The sequence below is a fragment of the Cyanistes caeruleus genome, chromosome 2 (assembly GCF_971803275.1).
Source record: "Cyanistes caeruleus chromosome 2, bCyaCae1.hap1.1, whole genome shotgun sequence".
In the NCBI taxonomy this organism is placed as follows: domain Eukaryota; kingdom Metazoa; phylum Chordata; class Aves; order Passeriformes; family Paridae; genus Cyanistes; species Cyanistes caeruleus.
In genome coordinates, this window is record NC_141702.1 from 14,749,772 (window position 1) to 14,756,354 (window position 6,583).

Sequence of the window (6,583 nt, forward strand, 5' to 3'; positions counted from 1 at the left end):
CACAATCTGACAGGAATATTAGGTCTGTAGTGGTGGCTCTTAGATTAATCAATGGGCTGATGCAGCAGAGATGTTAAGTGGCCATATGGATGCTGCAAACACATGCATTTCTTGTCTAGCAGAGTTACAGTGATTCAATTCTGTGTAGAATTACACAGACTTATTAAACTTGTGTGGCAAAAGCTAACCTCAGCAGAAAGCCTTGCACAGAAATAGTTTGTCATGCAATAGAAAGCATTAACTCTGCTAGCAGTGTTCACTGTACAGTTCACAGTTCACTGTACAGGTAGGTGGCAGAGATGGGCCTTCGTAGACCACTAGAGGTGATCTTCAGAGCCAAAGTTAAGTCTGCTTAACAGACTCAGACCCTGAGACTAAGTGCTCAGCATCATATTTAGAGTTTTAATATCTCTAGGGATGAAGGCTGCAAAATCTTTGTGTGCCAATGCTCAGTCACTCTCAAAGTGAAAAATGTTTTCCCATCATGTAACCAGAATTTCCTTTGCTGGAATTTTCCTTGGTTGAAACATTTCCCCTGGTCCTTTCTCAAGACATAGTAGGAACTCAGGCTGAGGAGGCTTTCCTCATCAAGGAGAACAATCTGTGCTCATGGGCATTCAGACTTACAAGGCTTTTCTATGAAACAGGTCAGGTTATCTGCCATACATTCAAGTCAGACCTATTTTTCTTAATGAAAGACAGCTATTCTTTACAATATTTGAATTTGAAATAAGAATAAAGCTATTCTTTACTTTATTACAACAGATTTTTCCCCTTGGCACAAACGGTAAAATAAAACAAGGCAGTCATTAAAGCTGAAAAATGTCAAGACACTTACTGGAGTTCCATAACATTAGGTACCCACTGTACTTGTCTTTTCTTGACAATCCCAGAGTGACTTCCAAAGTGAGTTAGTGAGGTACTGCCATACAATTACACATGACCTAGTCAGCCCTGAGATCCATGAAGAGACTATATGTTTAGCACAGAAGTGAGGCTCAACTGGAGATGCTCCTAAAGGATCCTCTGAACTGCAATACAGTCCTCTGCATGAAACATCATGTTTGCTTCCTGAAAATCCTATTGGTTTAGTTGGAATGGTTTTGTGTAATTTTTTTCTTTCAATACATAATATTCTGGTAGATCTGCCAGAAGAGACAAAGGATTTTATTTAGCTGCTGAAAATACTGTTTCTGTGCTGTCAAGCCTTGTTAGAAGCAAAAAGGTTTGAGACTTGCTGTGATTGGAATCAGGGTGAAGAAAACAGGGAAATGGACCCAGAAGCAACTCATTTTTTTCAGCAAAACAAGAATTTATTTTTCCATTTTGTTCCTATTCCCTCTTTGGAAATGTAAGCACAGGAAGAAGTGTCATTATGTACTCTTTGGGACGAATTTTGGGAACTCCTCTCCCATGTAACTAACTGAATTTGAAAGGTTTTCATGCTTCTAGACTGGATGCTCATGCTTGCTCCCTCTCTGATACACCGGTATCTGAGACATCTCCTGCATCATGCATTCCCTTTCTTCTCACATGTTCGGCAGCATCCTCAGTGTGATAAATGTAACTTTGGAAAAAATTTGTGAAGGAAGAAATAAGTATATAACTGTATTTATAACAATGCAGACCACATAAAAATATAGTGTGGCCTAAAGATTCCTCCCCAGACTCAGCAGTAACTACCTATTCAGGCGATAACGACCCTAGGCGACGCTTATCAGCCTGAGAGAAAGAGCAGAACACGGGCAATCAGGCTAGACAATGAGAAGAGCCCAGCCGAGAGGCCCAACGGCTCCACATCGAATCTGGATACCCCACCCTATAAGCCAGGACCGAAAAAGCAATCTAACTAAACAATGAGAGGAGCCCAGCCGAGATACCCATCGGCTCCACACTGGACCTGGACACTTCACCCTGAGAGCCCAACCAAAGATACAATCAGGAGGCAATCAGAACCTTTCACATGCGAAAAGGACTCTGCCCAGTTGTCTATTGATTCAGTTCCACGGTTCCAGGAAATCCATTCAACCAACCATCTAGACTCTTTGTGGAACAGTGACTGCTCAGAGTTTGGCCTCAGGACACAAAATCCCTATAAAAACCCTGGACGGTCAACCCTCCGTGTGGATTTGGGTAAATCTGTACCTCTGGGTATAGATCCCTGTCCACCCAGTGCTGCGCTGATTGATTTTATTGTGTTTTTTTTCTCCCGTTTCTGATTGAAATTGTTTTATAATAAATTGCTGTTTATATTAACTCTATTTTGCCATTGCATTTATAACATCAGCACAGAGGCATCCTCAATAAACCAGATCCTTATTGAGTATATTCCATTTGCCACTGAAATCTGAGGGTTAAGTCTATGCTAACTTAAGGTATTAGAAGTCAGAACTATTGGGGTCGTACCAGACTCTTGCCTCTGAACCTGCCCCTTCCCTTGTGCAGATGTTTCAGGGAATTTAGATAAATTAAATTTAGTTAAATTTAATTATTTAACTGCTGGATACAAAGCCATGAGCTGCCAGCTGGGTCTCCCCCCATTCCTGCTGTCACTGCTTCCAGCAGCACCAGAATGAAATGGGGTCATACTAGTTACACCTCCATCAGCAATGGCCACTCCTCCCAAACTTCTTCATGAACAACACTAAAATTGGTCTGGCAGCTAGTAATGTTAGAAGTACTAAAAAATAGTATTTGCTGCTCTTTTGAAGGAATGGGTGCATCCTCGGATCCCAGGAGAAGTGACACTTCACAACTTGAGGGGCCTCTGACAGGTATCCTGCATCAAACAATATTCTAGAAAATGCCACTAGAAATCCTTCTGATTCATCTTGCAACCTTGCTGTCTCACGTGGCCCAGATGAATAGCAGGTGACTTTCTGCATCAGGGTGTGTCACTGTTACCTATATTGCTTGCTATCAGGATATAACCTAAGAGAGGAGGCATCTGGGAAACATGATACCTTCTGTTGTCATGAATAAAAAATAAAACTCATACTGCAGCAGTCTGGGCTGTGGCTGCATGATCAGGTCAGACTGGGTGCCTCTAAAACTACTGAGTTTAAATGCCATTTTGAGAGTCCAGAAGTGATGACAAAATGGCTGTGAAACATGCTAATCGCAAATAAATTATGATACAAAGAAGTGGAATGACAGGTCCCCCTGGGAACCTGAATTACCACAATAGTAAAGACTTGGGAGACAAAGGCCTGGATTTGAATAGGTGAATGCTCCATTTAAACAACAGAAGAGGACAGATGGCTAATTCCAGCCTTTTGGTAACTCCAAGTGACTAAAATTAATCCATGTTAATATCACAAATGAAAAATGTTCCTTCAGGCAAAGCATGTTTTACTATGAACTGCACTACAGAAATACTCAGCCCCATCTCAATTTGGAAGTCAGAAAGCAACCAGAACTTGTATAGCCAGAATGTCTCTGTGTTACACTCCTTATACTCATCTGCCAAGGCAGGAACCAGGCAGGACGCCCGGAATACAAGGTTATTTGTTACATTTATAATCTTGATTATCTTGGTGTCATATACAACTGTTCTTCAAACACAGCATTTCCTTTCTCTGGTAACCGATCTCAGGTTTGGTGTCAGCTGGCTCCCCTGCATGCATCCATGAGGTGTCACAGGCTCATATATGGAACAACATCTTCATCAGCCTGCTGACCTTGGAAATCTGCAGTCCCTTCTAATCCTGTCCCTGCAAATTTCCACCTATCTTTAAATGTAGACTCAATAACTTGTCTCATTAACCTCTGCAGACAAAGTATCTTTCCTCTATTCGCCCTTGTATGTATCACAAGTCACATGAGACTTTTTGGCACTAATACATCAAAGTTCAAGCTGCAATGGAGAAACGGCATCTAAATCTCTGTCGAAATTCCATTCAAGCACTGTCTTCACTGAGATAGCAAAACCCCACGCAAGCTCATTACCACCCTTAATGCATTTTGTCTGAAGGCAACGCATTTATCACATAGCCTCTATCATTTCCCTGTTTCCATTCTTATCTATCACTTGACTAATATTTGTCATGGTACAGGTTTTTATCGGCACTATCTTATGCATCATATTTCCAGAACACAAATAAAAATGTTGAACTGTTCCTGTAGAACCATTTCCTGCAGAACTCACCAGGAATTTGATGAGGCAGTAAAAATTTGTCTTAAAAAGTTCTTATTTGGCAATGTAATAAATATAGTTATGAATAAAAATTTGTAAAGACCTAAATAAATATATCTGTAGTTATAATAACATGAGAGAATATAAAATATAGTGTGGCCAAAGATTCCTCCCTAGGTCCAGCCGCAAACATCCATTTTAGAGATAACAATTCTAGCCGGCACCGGGATAACGATCCTAGCCAGCACCCATCAACCTAAAAGAATAAGCAGGACACAGGCCATCAGGCTGGACAAAGAAAAAAGCCCAGCCGAGATATTCTTCGCTCCAACACGGAGCCAACCACTCCGTCCTGATGGCCCAAACCAGGATGAAATCAAGGAACACCCAAGACCTTTTTACATATGAGGAGACTCTGCCCCACTGTCTATTGATTCAGTTGCCAGTTCCAGGAAATCCATTCAACCAACTATCAAGACGCTTTGTTGAACAGTGACTGCTCGGAGTTTTGGCCTCAGGGCACAAAACCCCTATAAAAACCCTGGACATTCTACCCTCCGTGTGGATTTGGGTAAATCTGTACCTCTGGGTATAGACCCCTGTCCACCCAGCGCTGCGCTGATCTATTTTATTGTGGTTTTTTCCTCCCGTTTGTGATTGAAATTGTTTTATAATAAATCGCTGTCTATATTAATCGTATTTTGCCGTTGCATTTATAACAGCAATAAGTACTTTAACACATGCTTCTCAGTGCTACAGAAGTGTTAAATACAACAATTCAATTTACTGTAGCAGACACCCGTTGAAAAGAAATCACTTTTATCTTTATGCAGAATCTTCTTTTAGCCATACTCTCCCCTCACCTCCAATTCTCAATTTTCTCTGCTAATTTACATGCCAGGAAACGATTCTTTAATGATTTCTGGGTTTGAGAATTTTACCTGGAGTTAACATCATGCTAATTGCTCAATAGTGCCCTGACATCTGTTTAGTTTTTTCACCATACCAGTGGAAAGTACGAGACACTTTTGAGAAATACTCACTGATGGTAGGCAAAGCAGCTCCCATTTGCTTTAGGAATCAATAAAATAACAGACATGTTTTGTCTTAAGGTCTACCAAATGCCACAAACCTGAACCTGTCTGCTCAGCAGCCTGCCCTTTTACAGATGGAAATGCCAAGACATCAGTATTTTGTAGCCATCCTGATTAAAATGTTTATTCCAGGTATCTGTGTGTCCCCATTTCTGAAAAAACTTGAGGGTGAAAACAGCTGTCTGTTCTTACCATGCTAACAACTTAATTCTCTCAGAAGACAGGACTGAACCGTACTGTAAAGTGCTATATGTGAGCATGATGTACTGGGGATTTGGATGGCGATAAAATTTAGACAACTTCAGATCCAGCTGCTGAAAAAATCTATTCTAATGGTACGTTAAATTCAGCCACCATTACTACACTATAAAACTCACTTAATCGTGTAATCCTAGCTCTTCAAAAGCCTTTGTCTGGATCTGTGCCCAATATATAGCCCCAAGCCCTAGGGCCCACCTGCAATGTGCAGTCTTGGGGCGGGGGGGGAGGGAAGGGGAGCAGAATACCAGCTTTTCGAATCAGCCGTTTCTCGTGTTTTTGAACTGGGATGCTGACTTTTCATACTAAAAAGTCACCTACATGTTGTGCTGCTGGACCAAATTTTCCAAGCGTCTGTCAGATGCAAGCAGGTTACCCGGGGTTTAATTGTCCTTTCATCAGCATGCACCAGTCCCCTCCGGCTGCTTGTATTCCCCCAGACTACAGCAAATGCAGCCGGCTAATTTCTAACTTCAACAGGCGAGCTTGATACTTGAAAACTTTTTTTTTTTTTTTTTTTTTTTTCCCCCAGATCTAGATCCCTGCCTTGGCTTTCACCGAGGCTATAGCAAAGCAACTCGGCCACCTAACAGGATAGATCCCTGGCACGCCTTCCTTCTCCCCAAAGGCCTGCGCGGTTCTGGCCCAGACCCGGGCACCCGCCAGCGCTGAGACGGGAGCGGCTGAGGGCGCCCTGGACAGGGCAAGATCCCCAAAAATTGCTGGAAGTAAACTGAGGGAGCTTTCCCGGGAGCACCAGAGCTGACCAGGGCCACCTGCACCACGGTCTTGCCCCCAGTAGCTCCGAGACTCTAACCCCACCTAACCCCACCCCACCTAACCCCACCCCACCTAACCCCACCTAACCCCACCCCACCCCGCCCCGCCCCACCCCGCCCCGCCCCGCCCCGCCCTGCCTTGCCCTGCCCTGCCTTGCCCTGCCCTGCCCTGCCTTGCCTAGTCCAACCTCCGCCCTCCGCCTCCTCCTCTTCCTCCTCCGCCCCTCAGCGCCTCCCCAGCCCCCCGCGCGCCGCAGCAGCAGCTGGCGCGGCCGCTCCCCATTGGCTGCGGCGCTGCCCGGGCCCCGGCGCGGCCA

The 6,583-nt window shown here is 43.7% G+C and overlaps 1 protein-coding gene across 4 annotated transcripts in view; it reads right to left on the reverse strand.

The window, feature by feature from the left end:
• Nucleotides 1-6,511, reverse strand: part of KCNF1 (potassium voltage-gated channel modifier subfamily F member 1) — an 83,212-nt gene extending 76,701 nt beyond the window's left edge. For 2 of the 4 annotated variants that reach the window (XM_086875861.1, XM_086875855.1), the window contains exon 1: nucleotides 6,445-6,509. The gene's annotated coding sequence lies outside the window, so the exon portion shown is untranslated. Of the gene's footprint in view, nucleotides 1-6,444 lie in introns of all 4 variants that reach the window. The other 2 variants (XM_086875858.1, XM_086875856.1) reach the window with 2 other exon arrangements.
• Between the last annotated feature and the right edge of the window lie 72 nt (nucleotides 6,512-6,583).